Source organism: Dendropsophus ebraccatus, unplaced genomic scaffold (genome assembly GCF_027789765.1).
Source record: "Dendropsophus ebraccatus isolate aDenEbr1 unplaced genomic scaffold, aDenEbr1.pat pat_scaffold_1083_ctg1, whole genome shotgun sequence".
In the NCBI taxonomy this organism is placed as follows: Eukaryota; Metazoa; Chordata; class Amphibia; order Anura; family Hylidae; genus Dendropsophus; species Dendropsophus ebraccatus.
In genome coordinates this window covers 14,760-37,207 of record NW_027208500.1, presented here as the reverse complement: position 1 = coordinate 37,207, position 22,448 = coordinate 14,760, and the positions used below count along the sequence as shown (strand labels likewise).

The 22,448-nt window shown below is 48.1% G+C and overlaps 1 pseudogene; it reads left to right on the top strand.

Moving 5' to 3' along the window:
- LOC138774744 (zinc finger protein 585A-like) overlaps window positions 1-13,320 on the top strand; it is a 30,760-nt pseudogene extending 17,440 nt beyond the window's left edge.
- Window positions 13,321-22,448: the final 9,128 nt, after the last annotated feature.

Below are 22,448 nucleotides of genomic sequence, written 5' to 3'. Positions count from 1 at the left end.
TAGTTTGGCCTAGGCTATGTTACCCCCCGGGGTATAGTTTGGCCTAGGCTATGTTACACCCTCAGGTATACTCCGGCCTAGGCTATGTTACCCCCCGGGGTATAGTTTGATCTAGGCTATGTTACACCCCGGGGTATAGCATGGCCTAGGCTATGTTACACCCCGGGGTATAGTCTGGCCTAGGCTATGTTACACCCCAGGGTATACTCTGGCCTAGGCTATGTTACACCCCGGGGTATAGTTTGGCCTAGGCTATGTTACACCCCGGGGTATAGTTTGGCCTAGGCTATGTTACACCCCGGGGTATAGTTTGGCCTAGGATATGTTACACCCCGGGGTATTGTTTGGCCTAGGCTATGTTACATCCCGGGTTATAGTTTGGCCTAGGCTATGTTACATCCCAGGGTATAGTTTGGCCTAGGCTATGTTACATCCCGGGTTATAGTTTGGCCTAGGCTATGTTACATCCCAGGGTATAGTTTGGCCTAGGCTATGTTACATCCCGGGGTATAGTTTGGCCTAGGCTATGTTACATCCCAGGGTATAGTCTGGCCTAGGCTATGTTACATCCCGGGGTATAGTTTGGCCTAGGCTATGTTACATCCCGGGGTATAGTTTGGCCTAGGCTATGTTACATCCCGGGGTATAGTTTGGCCTAGGTTATGTTACACCCTGGGGTATAGTCTGGTCTAGGCTATGTTACACCCCAGGGTATAGTCTGGCCTAGGCTATGTTACACCCCGGGGTATAGTCTGGCCTAGGCTATGTTACACCCCGGGGTATAGTCTGGCCTAGGCTATGTTACACCCCGGGGTATAGTTTGGCCTAGGCTATGTTACACCCCAGGGTATAGTTTGGCCTAGGCTATGTTACACCCCGGGGTATAGTCTGGCCTAGGCTATGTTACACCCCGGGGTATAGTCTGGCCTAGGCTATGTTACACCCCGGGGTATAGTTTGGCCTAGGCTATGTTACACCCCGGGGTATAGTTTGGCCTAGGCTATGTTACACCCTCGGGTATACTCCGGCCTAGGATATGTTACACCCCGGGGTATAGCATGGCCTAGGCTATGTTACACCCCGGGGTATAGTTTGGCCTAGGCTATGTTACACCCCGGGGTATAGTCTGGCCTAGGCTATGTTACACCCCGGGGTATAGTCTGGCCTAGGCTATGTTACACCCCAGGGTATAGTTTGGCATAGGCTATGTTACACCCCAGGGTATAGTTTGGCCTAGGCTATGTTACACCCTCGGGTATACTCCGGCCTAGGCTATGTTACACCCCGGGGTATAGTTTGGCCTAGGCTATGTTACATCCCAGGGTATAGTTTGGCCTAGGCTATGTTACATCCCAGGGTATAGTTTGGCCTAGGCTATGTTACACCCCGGGGTATAGTTTGGCCTAGGCTATGTTACACCCTGGGGTATAGTCTGGCCTAGGCTATGTTACATCCCAGGGTATAGTTTGGCCTAGGCTATGTTACATCCCAGGGTATAGTTTGGCCTAGGCTATGTTACACCCCAGGGTATAGTTTGGCCTAGGCTATGTTACATCCCAGGGTATAGTTTGGCCTAGTCTATGTTACATCCCAGGGTATAGTTTGGCATAGGCTATGTTACATCCCAGGGTATAGTTTGGCCTAGGCTATGTTACATCCCAGGGTATAGTTTGGCCTAGGCTATGTTACATCCCAGGGTATAGTTTGGCCTAGGCTATGTTACACCCCAGGGTATAGTTTGGCCTAGTCTATGTTACATCCCAGGGTATAGTTTGGCATAGGCTATGTTACATCCCAGGGTATAGTTTGGCCTAGGCTATGTTACTCCCCGGGGTATACTGTGGCCTAGGCTATGTTACATCCCGGGGTATAGTCTGGCCTAGGCTATGTTACACCCCGGGGTATAGTTTGGCCTAGGCTATGTTACACCCTCGGGTATACTCCGGCCTAGGCTATGTTACACCCCAGAGTATACACTGGCCTAGGCCAAACTATACCCAAGTATAATCTGGATGGGAGTTATTCCGGCCGGCTACACCGGGACTAACACATGGCTGTTATTGATGTAGCAATAAAACACAAGGCATAGTAACACATTGGTCTCCCACTCTAGCCGACATGTTTCAGAGGTGTCAAGAATTCTTCCTCATGGCAAGTTCTCCTCCCTAATGATCCCCCTGAAAGTTAGACATTTTTTTATGTTGGGCGGAAAAAATCACTGATTTATCAAATTAATTTTTAATTCAAACAGAGAATCCCAGTGATGCGGCTGATGGAGACTTCATGTTATCACTGGATTATAAAGTAGAAGATGAAGAAGTGGAGCAGCACTCCTCAGGAGAAACCCGCCGGGACCTTACTGTACATCCAGGAGGTCACAGTACAGATCTATCATATAATCCCCCTAATCATGAGGAACCTTCTCCTGACCCATCACAGGTTGTTACCACAAGGACAGATCAGAAGGAAGGAAAAAAGTTGAATCGAGGTGAATGTGGAAAAGTGTTTACAAAAAGCTCAGATATGTTAACACAGAGAAGTCACACAGGGGAGAAGTATTCATGTTCACTATGTGCAAAATGCTTGACAATTAAATCCGAGCTTGTGTCACATGAGAGACTGCACACAGCAGAGAATCCCTATTCATGCTCAGAATGTGGAAAATGTTTTGACCAGAAAGCGGTTCTTGTTAAACATCAGCAAACTCACATGGGAAAGCAAAAACACTCACCGGCCACTTTATTAAGTACACCTGTCCAACTGCACGGTTGTGTGATAGAAAACAGAGGGTGGTCATTGATGGAACTTATTCAGATTGGGTTTTAGTTACTAGTGGGGTACCACAGGGGTCAGTGTTGGGTCCACTTCTTTTTAATATTTTTATTAATGATCTTTATGAGGGGCTACAGAGCAGAATCTCCATTTTTGCAGATGATACTAAACTGGGTAAAGTAATCAGTACAGAGGAGGATAATATCATATTACAGAGGGATTTGGAGAAGCTGGAGGCTTGGGCGGTGAAATGGCAAATGAAGTTTAATGTGGATAAATGTAAGGTTATGCATTTGGGCCATAGAAATAATAAGTACAGTTATGTGCTAAATAATAAAACACTGGGTAAAACTACTTCCGAAAAGGACCTGGGGGTATTGGTGGACAGTAAACTCCACTTTAGTGATCAGTGCCAGGCAGCAGCTGCCAAGGCTAATAAAATAATGGGGTGCATCAAAAGAGGTATAGATGCTAAAGATGAGAACATAGTTTTGCCTCTTTATAAATCACTGGTCAGACCACACATGGTATATACTGTGTACAGTTTTGGGCACCGGTATATAAGAAGGACACAGCTGAACTAGAGCGGGTGCAGAGGAGGGCAACAAAGGTCATTAAGGGAATGGGTGGGTTACAGGACCAGGACAGGTTATCCTGCTTGGGGTTATTTACGCTAGAAAAAAGACGTCTTAGGGGCGATCTGATCACAATGTACAAATATATGACTGGACAGTACAGAGATCTTTGTAGGGGTCTCCTTACTCCTAGGTCTGTAACCATGACAAGGGGGCATCCTCTACGTCTAGAGGAAAGAAGATTTCATCATCAGCATCGACGCGGGTTCTTTACTGTACGAACGGTAAGACTATGGAACTCTCTGCCACATGATGTTGTCATGGCCGATTCATTATATATGTACAAGGGAGGCCTGGATGCTTTTCTTGAACAATATAATATTACAAGTTATGGGCATTAGATTTCTGGTGATACGTTGGTCCGGGGATTGTTCTGGTTGCCATTGGGGTCGGGGGGGAGTTTTCTCCCTGTGGTGGGGCGGTTGTCGTCTCCCTGGTGGGGGTTTTTGCCTTCCCTGGATCAACACAGTAGGGTTTCCCTGAACCTGATGAACTCTTGTCTTCTTTCAACCTTGTTTACTATGTTACTATGTTACTATGTTACCACTTAATTTCTAATCAGCCAATCACATGGCGGCAACTCAGTGCATTTATGCATGTAGACATGGTCAAGACAATCTCCTGCAGTTCAAACCGAGCATCAGTATGGGAAGAAAGGTGATTTGAGTGCCTTTTTTTTTTTCTCATTCAAATATTTATTAAAGATTTTTCATAATAAAAAGTACAAACAGTAGAATAGAAAAGCACGGTCAGAACACAAAATTCCAAGATAAGAATAACAGGCACATCGGATACTTGGTGAGTATGCATCTGGAAAAGTGAAAACATATTAAGGTGCAGGCATCTGCAACGGCATGTGTTAGTGACAAGTGCAATAAGCCGTTAGGCAACCAGTAGACAGATTATGTGCTTATCAGTAATCAATCAGAAACCAGTATGCGGCTAAATAAAGAAAAGGGAGAACTCAATAAACCAAACTCAGACAGACAAGAGAGGGAGACATGGGGGAAGACAGGGAGGGGGGAGGAGGGGAAAACCAATGAAAGTGCTAAGAGAATAGTTACTCACGTGCAATCCATACGTGGTGAATGATGAGCGGGAGTAAAGAGCCCGGACGCCCCGGAACCACGCCACCCACGGGTGGAGCTCACTAGGAGGGGGGGTGGGGGGGGGGAGAGGGGAAGGAAGGGAGCGGGCCACTGATCATGGCTGTGTTAGGCTGACTGTTCTGTATCGGGGTGAGGCTACGAAGTCCATCCAGGCATACCAGGTGGATGTGTAAGTTGAGATCGCCTTCGGTTGTGAGCGAGAGGAGGTCCTCCATATGTTGAGTATGGGCGATCTCCTTAAACCATTCTTCCAGAGACGGGACGTCTGCTGAACGCCAGTGTCTGGGAATTACGGTCTTTGCTGCCTGTAGCAAGTGGCGAGCGAGGGAGCGTTTGTATTTCTGTTGAGCCATGGGAAACATAAACAGCAAAACGGACTCCGGGGTGTTGGGGATGACAACACCCGTGATCTCGGAAATAAGGGATAAAACCGCCCTCCAAAATGTTTGAAGGTTGGGGCACCCCCACCATATATGTACCATGGTCCCCTGTGCACCGCTGCATCTCCAACACACGTCCGGAACCGAGGGAAACCAGCTATGCAAGAGCACAGGGACCCTATACCATCTGGACAAAATTTTATAGCATGTCTCCTGCGCTTTCGTAGCAATAGACGTCTTGTGTGTGAGGAAGAAGCAGCGGGACCATTGTTCCACGGTAAATTGCTTTCCAATCTCTCTTTCCCATTTCCCACAGAAAGGGGGGAGCTCCTCAGATCTGGCAGAGAGTAGTATCCCATATATAGTGGAGATGGCGTGTGTCGGAGGGGAGGAGGCCTGACATAGGCGTTCAAAGTCCGTCAGGGGACGGGAGAGATGTTTGCCCCTAGCGACAGTAGAGTGGAAGTGGGCGAGTTGCATGTAAGCGAACGGTGCTCTCGCGACTGGGGTATCAGCGGGAAGGATGGCAGATAGGGGTTTAAGAGCGCCCTTGTCTAATACCTGGGCAAATCTCAAAGGATTACGCTTGGAGAACCCCAGGAAGAGAGCAGAAGAGGCTCCAGGGGGAAACTCCGGGTGATCTGTTATCGGCAGTAAAGGGCCCAGGGGGTCAATTAGGGGAGGAGTGGACCTACTCGTCCGGAGGGATGCAAGCGTGTGCCGGGTGGCGAAGGACATAGTGTCGGTATCAGAGAGTGTGGGGGACCACGTCCATGGGAGCGCGGCTAAAGATTTAGAGGCAAGCGCTTGGGCAAGGCGGACCCACAATTTTGAGCTTTCATTGTGAATCATGTCTAGAATTCTGGCATGGACACACGCCAAGTAATATAAACGGCAGTCCGGGAGGCCCGCCCCCCCTCCAAGTTTGGGTCTTGCAAGAGTCAGCCTACTGAGACGAGGGTGCCGGGAGGCCCAGACAAAAGCCCCAAAACATCTTTGAATTTGGTGGAAAAATGAGGAAGGGATAGATATCGGGATGGTTTGCAGTAGGTACAAGAGCCGGGGCAGCAGATTCATTTTGATTATGCTGACTCTGCCAAACCAGGAGAATTCGGGGCGATCCCAGTGTTCCAGGTCTTTGCGAAACTGAGAGAGAAGAGGGCTGAAGTTGGCTGAGAAAAGGGAAGAGAGGTCAGGGGGGAGTTTAATACCCAGGTATGTGATTCCCGCTGGAGGCCAAAGGAAAGGGAAGGACGTTTGCAGAGATAAAACTAGTGGAGGGGCTAAAGAGACATTGAGGGCTTCTGATTTGGCTAGGTTTAATTTGAAGTTGGACCACGCGCCAAAGTCCGACCATCGGGTCATCAAAGAGGGTAGGGAGATGAGGGGGTCGGTGACGTAGACCAGGAGGTCATCAGCGAAAGCCGAACATTTATACTCTGTACTACCCACAGTAACACCATGGATGTTCGGGTCCGCTCGGATGGAGGCCAACAGGTATTCCATCACCAAGGCGTAGAGAAGGGGGGACAGGGGGCAGCCTTGGCGGGTGCCATTGTGTATAGTGAATGGGTCTGAGAGCAGTCCATTGACTTTTAGTTGGGCCGTCGGGGCATGATAGAGGGCCATTATTTTAGAGGAAAACACTGTGCCCAAGCCAACATCACGGAGGGTTTGTGCCAGGGAGGACCAGGAAATTCTATCGAAGGCCTTTTCGGCATCTAAGGATAGAACCATTAGAGGGATCTTTTGTGAGCGAGCGTAATGCGCGATGTCTATGGTCTTGATGGTATTATCCCTGGCTTCCCTCCCCGGCACAAACCCGACCTGGTCCGAGTGAATTAAGGTTGGTAATAGGGTGTTGAGGCGATTGGCCAGGATTTTAGAGTAGATCTTTAGATCGACGTTTAGGAGGGAAATAGGACGGTAGCTGCTGCATAGTTGGGGGTCTTTGCCAGGCTTGGGGATAACTACAATGTGGGCCAATGTGGAGTGCATGGGAAAGGGAGTGTCAGGAGATATAGAGTTAAATGCAGGTAGAAGAAGCGGGGCTAGGTGGGACTGGAAGTCTTTGTAAAATGCGGCCGTAAAGCCGTCTGGGCCTGGGCTCTTGGCACCCGGTAAGTCCTGGATAACCGCGGCCAGTTCAATTTCGGAGAATGGCTCCTCTAGCGAGGCAATGGTTTCCGCCGTGAGGGTAGGAAACGGTGAGCGAGGGGGAGCAGAGGAAGATGGCGGTGGGAGGTGATATAATTGCGAATAGTACGAGCGAAATTGTTCTACTATGTCACGAGTGGTGCGAGCAATGGAGTTAGTTCCAGTTTTAATGGAGGGTATGTGGGAATGGGCCATACGCGCTCTCAGTGACCTGGCTAACATCCGGCCACTCTTGTTGCCATATTCATAGAAGCGACTTCTGCACACCTGAAGTGCCCTCCCCCATGAGGCCTCGAGCAAGCGCTTGACTTCAAGCCTAGCTGCCTGCAGTTCCCTGAGAATTGGCACAGAGAGTGCCCGTTTGTGAGCCAGCTCAAGCCGAGAAACTGTCTGGAGCGCTCGGGAGAGTTTGAGCGCTTTGTCCTTTTTCAGCTGCGCCCCCTTTTTTATGAGCACTCCACGGAGGACACATTTAAGCGCCTCCCACTTAATGTAAGGGGCAGTGTGGTCCTCGGCGTGGTCTTGGAGGAAACCCGAAATAGACTTCTTAAGGTCTGAAACGCAAGCTACATCAGTGAGAAGCGATTCGTTTAGCCTCCAAGACCAGGCCGATCTGGTTAGGTTGGGTAGTTGCAGGGAGCAAAGAACCGGGGCGTGGTCCGACCAGAGGATGTTACCTATTGTAGAGGAGGTCAACCAGGACAGGGCACTGTGTTGGACCAGGACATAGTCCAGGCGACTGTATGTGTCATGCGGGGCCGAGTAGAAACTGTAGTCGCGATCCGTGGGGTGCAAAGTCCGCCACGCATCGCACAGCTGGAGTTGCAGAAACGCTCTTTTGACCCTCTTGATAGAGGAGTAGGAGAGTCCGGACCGGCCTGTGGAGTTGTCCAAGGTGGGGTCCAGGGTCATGTTCAGATCCCCGCATAACACAACAGTCCCCCAGATCAGGGGCAGTGCCAGATCGACCAGCTCCACCAAAAAGCTTGTCTGGCCCTGGTTAGGGGCATATGCATTAATGAGAGTAAACTCGTGCCCTGCTATGGAAAATGAAACTATTATATATCGTGCGTCCGGGTCAACGGTAGCCTGTATGACCGAGCAAGCAAGCGATCGATGTATAGCGATGGCCACGCCTTTGGACCGCGACTCGGGGTTATTGGCGAAGTGCCATTGTGTGTAGTGCTTGTGTTTGATGTTCGGGGCATGGCCAGATTTAAAATGGGTTTCTTGGAAGCACGCTATATGTACTTTTTTTTTGTGCAAATGATGCAGTATTTGGGCGCGTTTCTCAGGGGTATTTAATCCCTTAGCATTAAAGGAGGCTATATGTAGTTCTGCCATCACTTACAGATCGGGGGGGGGGCTGCTCCGAGGCGCCCGGGACGGTCGGTGTGTGCTCCCACCACGGTCGTATGGATTGCTCTGGAGAAATAAAAGAAATAAGTCGTTTAGAGAGAGCTACAAAATGACACAAAAGGAGAGGGTAGGAGGGGAGGGAAAAGAGGGATAACAGAGGTAAAATGAGACACGGTATGAGCAGTAGGAAAGCAACTGCTGCGTCAACTAGAGAAAACTAAACAACAGAGACAATACGTCTGGGTCAAGCCCAGGACTGTCTCCCTCCTATTTGGGGGAAAAGAGGTAGGTAGGCAGGTGAGTACAAAGAATAGATTGAGGACCGGTCCTAGGTCCTTTGAGGGAAAGCTAATGTGGGCACAGAAGGCAGGCGAAATTGACCAATACAGATTAAGTAAAGCAGTTAGTCATGGGAGAGTTAGATGAAGAAACATTAGGGGGAAAACAGCGAGGAAGGCGTACAGAGGCACATGAATAGAGACAGGGGGCTACCCCCTGACTAAAAATCAAGTAAACCAGTTAGGTGAACAAAACAGGTAAATGCAAAGTGGGGGCTCAGGTGTGAGAGGCAGCGAGGTGAGCTCCTTCTTGTTCCACCACACGGTCGGGCGACCTGGCGGGTCTGCGCCTAGAGATTCTCGGGGGAGGCCTCCTGGAGGGTCTTTGCGGGGGCCCGACAGTTGTCGTAGCGGTGGTCGCTTCAGAGGGGTCGAGGAGAGTGTTGGCCATTCCGGCAAAATCACATCAGGCAGGTCCAGTTCCTGTAGAAAGTCAGGTAGGTCATCTGGGGAACGTAGAGTGATTGATCTGTTTCCCCTGCGGACTGATAAGGCAAATGGGAAACCCCATCGGTAGGGGATGTTCCTGTCCTGGAGTGTAGATAGGAGCGGTTTCAGGGCAGCTCTCTGCGCCAACGTGTGGCGGGATAGGTCAGAGAACAAGAAAATTTGGCTGTCCTTGTAAAATAGCTTACGTCTTCTCCTGGCATTTTGCATTATCTCTTCTTTGGTGGAGAAAAAATGGACCCGGCATATGACGTCTCGCGGGCGTTGGTCATCGGAGTTAACGGGTCTCAGTGCTCTGTGTGCCCGGTCAAGCTCAATGTGATTGTCTGGGGGGCGTTCCAAGAGATCATTGAAAATTAGTGTCAAAACACCAACAAGTCCCCTGGGAGGATTGTCTCCGGGAGGCCTCTGATGCGGAGATTATTCCTCCGATTCCTATTCTCGATATCGTCGAGATGCTGCTGCAGGGTAAAGAGCTGATCCGAATGTTGTCGGACTTGGGCTTGCAACACCTGGACACTGGAGGAGGTAGAGTCGGCAGAGGCCTCCAGGGAGGTCACCTTAGTAGAAAGAGAAGATAAATCCTTCCGGAATTGAGCAAACTCCTGTCTGCACTCCGCTACTATCTGCTTAGTTAAGGTGGTAAAGTCCTCTTTCGTGGGTAGGGACGAGACTAGGGAGCGCAGGTCTGCCATGGTCACATATTTGTCGGCATAGGTCGCCTGCTGTGGTGTTGTCAAGTGCTGAGCAGCTTGCAGTATGGGGAGGGAATGAGTGCCAGAGAGCGTCAGAGGAGAGGTGCAAGGTCGCAGGATTGCCGGCGTAGCGTCCAGACTATTAGGAAGCATGTCTGGAAGTGGAGAGCTGTTGGCAACGTCCTGGGGATATTGAGGGCACAGTGGCAAGGCAGAGGGCAGAATAGTCCCATTGAGAACTGTAGTCATGTGCGGCGGGGAGGTGGTCCACGAGGAACCGGTGGACCAGGAGGGCGAAACGGCACCGCTCATCTGCTGCACAGGCTGGCACATGGCAGCAGGCGGAGGAGCAGACCAGTAAGCACATGGTGGGGAACGGTGGGGGCTGGGGGATGCCCCATTGCAGGCAGGAGAAATGGACACAGTCTGCGGTGCCATCATTGTCCCTGAAGCGGTACCCCCATCCCCTGCAGGGAGATCCATTAGAGAGAGGGTGGACTGGGGGGCCGCTGTTGCAACAGGGGAGCTCCTTATAGTGTGCTGGGAGTCCACAGTGATCAGGGTGGCTGGCAAAATGGCGGTCTCCCGAGGTGGGGGAGTGAGTCCAGGATGGAGGGTCAGGGTGTGCAGCGACGTGGCGGCTGCAGGCTGCACCAGGCTGACCGGCAGGAGAGGGGGGTTTGTGGGGCCCTCTGATGTTGGTAGGGGCATGGGGGATCCCACCTGTAGCGAGTGCCGCCGGGCAGTGTCGCAGGCGTCCTCGGCGCGGCGGCCATCTTGGGAGCCATGAGGAGAGTCTGTCTCGTCGGCGCCATCTTGCCGGGTGGCGGGCTGGAAGGACGGAGCTTGCGGGGGGGGGAGAGCGGGTCCCCCACACATCCCCGGAGAGCGTTGCCGGCATCGGAGAGTCAGGCAGCTGTCCCGGAGGTGAGCGGAGCTCCGGAGGAAGGGCAGCCAGGGATGTAGCAGCTGCAGCAGTGACTGTGGCGGCGGGTGCCGGCATCTCCAGAGAGGCGGTCGGGGGTCTGGAGCGGGTGAAATACGCCTCAATATCCGCCTGAGGTGAGGAGGGTTGAGTGGGGGGCTTCCCCTTTGTCTTTCTGGCCGTTTTCCCCATATGTGAAGCCTGCAATCGGTGCTGTGGGCTAACGTCGGACCGGAGCTCAGAGAAGCAGCGTCTTCACACCACCATAGCTAGCCACGCCCCCCCGATTTGAGTGCCTTTGAACGTGGCATGGTTGTTGGTGCCAGAAGGGCTGGTCTGAGTATTTCAGAAACTGCTGACCTACTGGGATTTTCACGCACAACCATCTCTAGGGTTTACAGAGAATGGTCCGAAAAAGAAAAACCATCCAGTGAGCGGCAGTTCTGTGGGCGGAAATGCCTTGTTGATGCCAGAGGTCAGAGGAGAATGGGCAGACTGGTTCGAGCTGATAGAAAGGCAACAGTGACTCAAATAGCCAACCGTTACAACCAAGGTAGGCAGAAGAGCATCTCTGTACGCACAGTACGGCCAACTCTGAGGCAGATGGGCTACAGCAGCAGAAGACCACACCGGGTGCCACTCCGCTCAGCTAAGAACAGGAAACTGAGGCTACAATTTGCACAAGCTCATCGAAATTGGACAGTAGAAGATTGGAAAAACGTTGCCTGGTCTGATGAGTCTCGATTTCTGCTGCGACATTCGGATGGTAGGGTCAGAATTTGGCGCCAACAACATGAAAGCATGGATCCATCCTGCCTTGTATCAACGGTTCAGGCTGGTGGCGGTGGTGTCATGGTGTGGGGAATATTTTCTTGGCACTCTTTGGGCCCCTTGGTACCAATTGAGCATGGTTGCAACGCCACAGCCTACCTGAGTATTGTTGCTGACCATGTCCATCCCTTTATGACCACAATGGACCCAACATCTGATGGCTACTTTCAGCAGGATAATGCGCCATGTCATAAAGCTAGAATCATCTCAGACTGGTTTCTTGAACATGACAATGAGCTCACTGTACTCCAATGGCCTCCACAGTCACCAGATCTCAATCCAATAGAGCATCTTTGGGATGTGGTGGAACGGGAGATTGGCATCATGGATGTGCAGCCGACAAATCTGCGGCAACTGTGTGATGTCATCATGTCACTATGGACCAAAATCTCTGAGGAAGCTTCCAGCACCTTGTTGTATCTATGCCACCAAGAATTGAGGCAGTTCTGAAGGCAAAAGGGGGTCCAACCCGTTACTAGCATGGTGCACCTAATAAAGTGGCCGGTGAGTGTATATGCATGTTCTGAGTGTGGGAAATATTTTACATGCAAATCGCGTATTGATATGCATGAAAAGAGTCACATGGTAGGGAACCTACATTCATGTTCAGTGTGTGGGAAATGTTTTACATTTAAATCAGGTCTTGTCGCACATGAGAGAATTCACTCAGGAGAGCGGACGTATTCTTGTTCAGAATGTGGGAAGTGTTTTATAAATAAATCAATCTTGTTACACACGAGAGAACTCACACAGAATGTGGGAAGTGTTTTATAAATAAATCAATCTTGTTACACACGAGAGAACTTACACAGGAGAGACGCCATATTCATGTTCAGAATGTGGAAAATGTTTTACAGATAAGTTAAATCTTTTTATACATGAGAGAAGTCACACAGAAGATAAACTATATTCATGTTCAGAATGTGGGAAATGATTTTCAGATAAATCAAGTCTTTTGAAACATGAGAAGATTCACACAGGAGAGAAACCATATTCCTGTTCTGAATGTGGCAAATGTTTTACAAATAAAGTTGATTTTGTAATGCATGAGGGAAGTCATACAGGGGAGAAGCCATATTCTTGTTTAGAATGTGGGAAATGTTTTAGAAATAAAACATATCTTCTTAATCATGAGAGAAGTCACACAGGAGGAAAGCTATATTCTTGTTCTGAATGTGGCAAATGTTTTACATTTAAATCAAGTCTTGTTGCACATGAGAAAAGTCACACAGAAGAAAAGCCGTATTCATGTTCACATTGTGGAAAATGTTTTACAGATGAATCACATCTTGCTAGACATAAGACAATTCACACAGACGAGAAGCCATTTTCATGTATAGAGTCTGGGCATTGTTTTGCAAACAAACCAAGCCTTATTATGCATGAGGAATGTCATAAAAGAGAGAAGCCATTTTCATGTTCGGAATGTGGAAAATGTTTTAAAAGGAAATTGGTTCTGGTTAACCATAAAAGAATTCACACAGGTGAAAAGCCGTATTCATGTTCAGAATGTGAGAGACGTTTTACTAACAAATCAGGGCTTATCAAACATCAGATAAGTCACTCAAGAAAAAAGGCGACTTCATGTTAAGAATGTGGGAAATGCTTTACAGATAAATCAAATCTTGTAAAAAATCTGAGAAGTCACACAGGGGAGAAATCACACATGTGATGTTCTAGATATGAGGAAATCAAATGTTGTAACTGATCAGAGATTAAACTGGAAACTATATTCCTCTATTGTTGGGACTCTTGTGTTCATGGAGATGGTGTGGAGAGGATGTGGAGAGGATGAGGAGAGGACGAGGAGGAGGAAGGACTTCAGGGAGATACTGAGGCAAAAGCCGGGAGGAGGGAAAAGAGGAACTAGAGGAACACACAAGTGAAGCAAAAATATATTTAAAAAAACACAAACATAAATCTTAAAGGGAAAGTGTGATCAGAAAATAACTTATTGCTTAAATTATATTTTATAATAAACAGATTTTATAACAATTTTTCGTGACATTTCTTCTAATTTCCCATTTTTCTATCTAAATTATAAAATAATCCTGAGATCTTGCAGTTCTCATTCTCACCACTGGGGCTAAAACTAAGCTGAGCCTTCCTGTTGTGTCTGTGGTGATAAGAGGAGGCTGCTGTAAAGTGATCTGTACAGCATTTCATTGTGGTCCCACACACACACACACACACTGTTACTACTGTACCTGTAACACCACACAGCACACTGTATTCTCTACCTGTAACATCACACAGCATGCTGTATTCTCTACCTGTAACACCACACAGCATGCTGTATTCTCTACCTGTAACACCACACAGCACGCTGTATTCTCTACCTGTAACACCACACAGCACTGTATTCTCTACCTGTAACACCACACAGCACTGTATTCTCTACCTGTAACACCACACAGCACACTGTATTCTCTACCTATAACACCACACAGCACTGTATTCTCTCCCTGTAACACCACACAGCACGCTGTATTCTCTACCTGTAACACCACACAGCACTGTATTCTCTACCTGTAACACCACACAGCACTGTATTCTCTCCCTGTAACACCACACAGCACTGTATTCTCTACCTGTAACACCACACAGCACGCTGTATTCTCTCCCTGTAACACCACACAGCACACTGTATTCTCTCCCTGTAACACCACACAGCACGCTGTATTCTCTACCTGTAACACCACACAGCACGCTGTATTCTCTACCTGTAACACCACACAGCACGCTGTATTCTCTACTTGTAACACCACACAGCACTGTATTCTCTACCTGTAATACCACACAGCACGCTGTATTCTCTACCTGTAACACCACACAGCACGCTGTATTCTCTACCTGTAACACCACACAGCACGCTGTATTCTCTACCTGTAACACCACACAGTACTGTATTCTCTACCTGTAACACACTACAGCGCACTGTATTCTCTACCTGTAACACCACACAGTACTGTATTCTCTACCTGTAACACCACACAGCGCACTGTATTCTCTACCTGTAACACCACACAGCACGCTGTATTCTCTACCTGTAACACCACACAGCACACTGTATTCTCAACCTGGAACACCACACAGCACACTGTATTCTCTACCTGTAACACCACACAGCACTGTATTCTCTACCTGTAACACCACACAGCACACTGTATTCTCTACCTGTAACACCACACAGCACACTGTATTCTCTACCTGTAACACCACACATCACTGTATTCTCTACCAGTAACACCACACAGCACTGTATTCTCTACCTGTAACACCACACAGCACACTGTATTCTCTACCTGTAACTCCGCACAAGCACTGTATTCTCTACCTGTAACACCGCACAGCACACTGTATTCTCTACCTGTAACACCACACAGCACTGTATTCTCTACCTGTAACTCCGCACAGCACACTGTATTCTCTACCTGTAACAACACACAGCGCTGTATTCTCTACCTGTAACACCACACATCACTGTATTCTCTACCTGTAACACCACACAGCACTGTATTCTCTACCTGTAACACCACACAGCACACTGTATTCTCTACCTGTAACTCCGCACAGCACTGTATTCTCTACCTGTAACACCGCACAGCACACTGTATTCTCTACCTGTAACACCACACAGCACTGTATTCTCTACCTGTAACTCCGCACAGCACGCTGTATTCTCTACCTGTAACACCGCACAGCACACTGTATTCTCTACCTGTAACACCACACAGCACTGTATTCTCTACCTGTAACACCACACAGCACTGTATTCTCTACCTGTAACACCACACAGCACACTGCATTCTCTACCTGTAACACCACACAGCACGCTGTATTCTCTACCTGTAACACCACACAGCACGCTGTATTCTCTACCTGTAACACCACACAGCACACTGTATTCTCAACCAGAAACACCACACAGCACTGTATACTCTACCTGTAACACCACACAGCACACTGTATTTTCTACCTGTAACACCACACAGCACGCTGTATTCTCTACCTGTAACACCACACAGCACACTGTATTCTCTACCTGTAACACCACACAGCACACTGTATTCTCTACCTGTAACACCACACAGCACGCTGTATTCTCTACCTGTAACACCACACAGCACTGTATTCTCTACCTGTAACACCACACAGCGCTGTATTCTCTACCTGTAACACCACACAGCACCCTGTATTCTCTATCTGTAACACCACACAGCACGCTGTATTCTCTACCTATAACACCACACAGCACTGTATTCTCTACCTATAACACCACACAGCACTGTATACTCTACCTGTAACACCACACAGCACTGTATTCTCTACCTGTAACACCACACAGCACACTGTATTTTCTACCTGTAACACCACACAGCACGCTGTATTCTCTACCTGTAACACCACACAGCACACTGTATTCTCTACCTGTAACACCACACAGCACACTGTATTCTCTACCTGTAACACCACACAGCACGCTGTATTCTCTACCTGTAACACCACACAGCACTGTATTCTCTACCTGTAACACCACACAGCGCTGTATTCTCTACCTGTAACACCACACAGCACCCTGTATTCTCTATCTGTAACACCACACAGCACGCTGTATTCTCTACCTGTAACACCACACAGCACTGTATTCTCTACCTGTAACACCACACAGCACGCTGTATTCTCTACCTGTAACACCACACAGCACGCTGTATTCTCTACCTGTAACACCACACAGCACGCTGTATTCTCTACCTGTAACACCACACAGCACGCTGTATTCTCTACCTGTAACACCACACAGTACTGTATTCTCTACCTGTAACACACTACAGCGCACTGTATTCTCTACCTGTAACACCACACAGTACTGTATTCTCTACTTGTAACACCACACAGCGCACTGTATTCTCTACCTGTAACACCACACAGCACGCTGTATTCTCTACCTGTAACACGACACAGCACACTGTATTCTCTACCTGTAACACCACACAGCACACTGTATTCTCTACCTGTAACACCACACAGCACTGTATTCTCTACCTGTAACACCACACAGCACGCTGTATTCTCTACCTGTAACACCACACAGCACACTGTATTCTCTACCTGTAACACCACACATCACTGTATTCTCTACCTGTAACACCACACAGCACTGTATTCTCTACCTGTAACACCACACAGCACACTGTATTCTCTACCTGTAACTCCGCACAGCACTGTATTCTCTACCTGTAACACCACACAGCACTGTATTCTCTACCTGTAACACCACACAGCACTCTGTATATTCTACCTGTAACACCACACAGCACGCTGTATTCTCTACCTGTAACACCGCACAGCACACTGTATTCTCTACCTGTAACACCACACAGCACTGTATTCTCTACCTGTAACTCCGCACAGCACTGTATTCTCTACCTGTAACACCACACAGCACTGTAATCTCTATCTGTAACACCACACAGCACTGTATTCTCTACCTGTAACACCGCACAGCACACTGTATTCTCTACCTGTAACACCACACAGCACACTGTATTCTCTACCTGTAACACTACACAGCACACTGTATTCTCTACCTGTAACACCACACAGCACGCTGTATTCTCTACCTGTAACACCACACAGCACGCTGTATTCTCTACCTGTAACACCACACAGCACGCTGTATTCTCTTCCTGTAACACCACACAGCACTGTATTCTCTACCTGTAACACCACACAGCACTGTATTCTCTACCTGTAACACCACACAGCACTGTATTCTCTACCTGTAACACCACACAGCACACTGTATTCTCTACCTGTAACAGCACACAGCACACTGTATTCTCTTCCTGTAACACCACACAGCACACTGTATTCTCTACCTGTAACACCACACAGCACACTGTATTCTCTACCTGTAACACCACACAGCACGCTGTATTCTCTACCTGTAACACCACACAGCACACTGTATTCTCTACCTGTAACACCACACAGCACTGTATACTCTACCTGTAACACCACACAGCACTGTATTCTCTACCTGTAACACCACACAGCACACTGTATTTTCTACCTGTAACACCACACAGCACGCTGTATTCTCTACCTGTAACACCACACAGCACACTGTATTCTCTACCTGTAACACCACACAGCACACTGTATTCTCTACCTGTAACACCACACAGCACGCTGTATTCTCTACCTGTAACACCACACAGCACTGTATTCTCTACCTGTAACACCACACAGCACGCTGTATTCTCTACCTGTAACACCACACAGCACGCTGTATTCTCTACCTGTAACACCACACAGCGCTGTATTCTCTACCTGTAACACCACACAGCGCTGCATTCTCTACCTGTAACACCACACAGCACTGTATTCTCTACCTGTAACACCACACAGCGCACTGTATTCTCTACCTGTAACACTACACAGCACACTGTATTCTCTACCTGTAACACCACACAGCACGCTGTATTCTCTACCTGTAACACCACACAGCACTGTATTCTCTACCTGTAACACCACACAGCACTGTATTCTCTACCTGTAACACCACACAGCGCACTGTATTCTCTTCCTGTAACACCACACAGCATGCTGTATTCTCTACCTGTAACACCACACTGCACGCTGTATTCTCTACCTGTAACACCACACAGCACGCTGTATTCTCTTCCTGTAACACCACACAGCACTGTATTCTCTCCCTGTAACACCACACAGCACTGTATTCTCTACCTGTAACACCACACAGCACTGTATTCTCTACCTGTAACACCACACAGCACTGTATTCTCTACCTGTAACACCACACAGCACACTGTATTCTCTACCTGTAACACCACACAGCACTGTATACTCTACCTGTAACACAACACAGCACTGTATTCTCTACCTGTAACACCACACAGCACTGTATTCTCTACCTGTAACACCACACAGCGCTTTATTCTCTACCTGTAACACCACACAGCACGCTGTATTCTCTACCTGTAACACCACACAGCACTGTATTCTCTACCTGTAACACCACACAGCGCTGTATTCTGTACCTGTTACACCACACAGCACACTGTATTCTCTACCTGTAACACCACACAGCACGCTGTATTCTCTACCTGTAACACCGCACAGCACGCTGTATTCTCTACTTGTAACACCACACAGCACGCTGTATTCTCTACCTGTAACACCACACAGCATGATGTATTCTCTCCCTGTAACACCACACAGCACTGTATTCTCTACCTGTAACACCACACAGCACACTGTATTCTCTACCTGTAACACCACACAGCACGCTGTATTCTCTACCTGTAACACCACACAGCACACTGTATTCTCTACCTGTAACACCACACAGCACGCTGTATTCTCTACCTGTAACACCACACAGCACTGTATTCTCTACCTGTAACACCACATAGCACACTGTATTCCCTACCTGTAACACCACACAGCACGCTGTATTCTCTACCTGTAACACCACACAGCACGCTGTATTCTCTAACTGTAACACCACACAGCACTGTATTCTCTACCTGTAACACCACACAGCACTGTATTCTCTACCTGTAACACCACACAGCATACTGTATTCTCTACCTGTAACACCACACAGCACGCTGGATTCTCTAACTGTAACACCACACAGCACTGTATTCTCTACCTGTAATACCACACAGCACACTGTATTCTCTACCTGTAACACCGCACAGCACTGTATTTTCTACCTGTAACACCACACAGAATGCTGTATTTTCTACCTGTAACACCACACAGCACGCTGTATTCTCTAACTGTAACACCACACAGCACACTGCATTCTCTACCTGTAACACCACACAGCACGCTGTATTCTCTACCTGTAACACCACACAGCACTGTATTCTCTACCTGTAACACCGCACAGCACGCTGTATTCTCTACCTGTAACACCGCACAGCACACTGTATTCTCTACCTGTAAAACCACACAGCACGCTGTATTCTCTACCTGTAACACTATACAGTGAGCTGTATTATCTACCTGTAACACCACACAGCACACTGTATTCTCTACCTGTAACACCACACAGCACGCTGTATTCTCTACCTGTAACACCACACAGCGCTGTATTCTCTACCTGTAACACCACACAGCATGCTGTATTCTCTACCTGTAATACCACACAGCACTGTATTCTCTACCTGTAACACCACACAGCACTGTATTCTCTACCTGTAACACCACACAGCACACTGTATTCTCTACCTGTAACACCACACAGCACGCTGTATTCTCTACCTGTAACACCACACAGCACACTGTATTCTCTACCTGTAACACCACACAGCACTGTATTCTCTACCTGTAACACCACACAGCACTGTATTCTCTACCTGTAACACCACACAGCACACTGTATTCTCTACCTGTAACACCACACAGCACTGTATTCTCTACCTGTAACACCACACAGCACTGTATTCTCTACCTGTAACACCACACAGCACTGTATTCTCTACCTGTAACACCACACAGCACTGTATTCTCTACCTGTAACACCACACAGCACACTGCATTCTCTACCTGTAACACCACACAGCACGCTGTATTCTCTACCTGTAATACCACACAGCACGCTGTATTCTCTACCTGTAACACCACACAGCGCTGTATTCTCTACCTGTAACACCACACAGCACCCTGTATTCTCTACCTGTAACACCACACAGCACACTGCATTCTCTACCTGTAACACCACACAGCACGCTGTATTCTCTACCTGTAATACCACACAGCACGCTGTATTCTCTACCTGTAACACCACACAGCGCTGTATTCTCTACCTGTAACACCACACAGCGCTGTATTCTCTACCTGTAACACCACACAGCACGCTGTATTCTCTACCTCTAACACCACACAGCACTGTATTCTCTACCTGTAACACCACACAGCGCTGTATTCTGTACCTGTAACACCACACAGCACACTGTATTCTCTACCTGTAACACCACACAGCACGCTGTATTCTCTACCTGTAACACCGCACAGCACGCTGTATTCTCTACTTGTAACACCACACAGCACACTGTATTCTCTACCTGTAACACCACACAGCACGCTGTATTCTCTAACTGTAACACCACACAGCACTGTATTCTCTACCTGTAATACCACACAGCACACTGTATTCTCTACCTGTAACACCACACAGCACGCTGTATTCTCTACCTGTAACACCACACAGCACGCTGTATTCTCTACCTGTAACACCACACAGCGCACTGTATTCTCTACCTGTAACACCACACAGCGCTGTATTCTCTACCTGTAACACCACACAGCACCCTGTATTCTCTATCTGTAACACCACACAGCACGCTGTATTCTCTACCTATAACACCACACAGCACTGTATTCTCTACCTGTAACACCACACAGCACGCTGTATTCTCTACCTGTAACACCACACAGCGCTGTATTCTCTACCTGTAACACCACACAGCACACTGTATTTTCTACCTGTAACACCACACAGCACGCTGTATTCTCTACCTGTAACACCACACAGTACTGTATTCTCTACCTGTAACACCACACAGCACGCTGTATTCTCTACCTGTAACACCACACAGCACGCTGTATTCTCTACCTATAACACCACACAGCACTGTATTCTCTACCTGTAACACCACACAGCACGCTGTATTCTCTACCTGTAACACCACACAGCGCTGTATTCTCTACCTGTAACACCACACAGCACACTGTATTTTCTACCTGTAACACCACACAGCACGCTGTATTCTCTACCTGTAACACCACACAGTACTGTATTCTCTACCTGTAACACCACACAGAACGCTGTATTCTCTACCTGTAACACCACACAGCGCTGTATTCTCTACCTGTAACACCACACAGCACTGTATTCTCTACCTGTAACACCACACAGCACTGTATTCTCTACCTGTAACACCACACAGCACTGTATTCTCTACCTCTAACACCACACAGCACTGTATTCTCTACCTGTAACACCACACAGCGCTGTATTCTGTACCTGTTACACCACACAGCACACTGTATTCTCTACCTGTAACACCACACAGCGCTGTATTCTCTACCTGTAACACCACACAGCACTGTATTCTCTACCTGTAACACCACACAGCACGCTGTATTCTCTACCTGTAACACCACACAGCACACCGTATTCTCTACCTGTAACACCACACAGCGCTGTATTCTCTACCTGTAACACCACACAGCACGCTGTATTCTCTACCTCTAACACCACACAGCACTGTATTCTCTACCTGTAACACCACACAGCGCTGTATTCTCTACCTGTAACACCACACAGCACTGTATTCTGTACCTGTTACACCACACAGCACACTGTATTCTCTACCTGTAACACCACACAGCACGCTGTATTCTCTACCTGTAACACCGCACAGCACGCTGTATTCTCTACTTGTAACACCACACAGCACTGTATTCTCTACCTGTAACACCACACAGCGCTGTATTCTCTACCTGTAACACCACACAGCACTGTATTCTGTACCTGTTACACCACACAGCACACTGTATTCTCTACCTGTAACACCACACAGCACGCTGTATTCTCTACCTGTAACACCGCACAGCACGCTGTATTCTCTACTTGTAACACCACACAGCACACTGTATTCTCTACCTGTAACACCACACAGCACACTGTATTCTCCACCTGTAACACCCCACAGCACGCTGTATTCTCTACCTGTAACACCACACAGCACGCTGTAT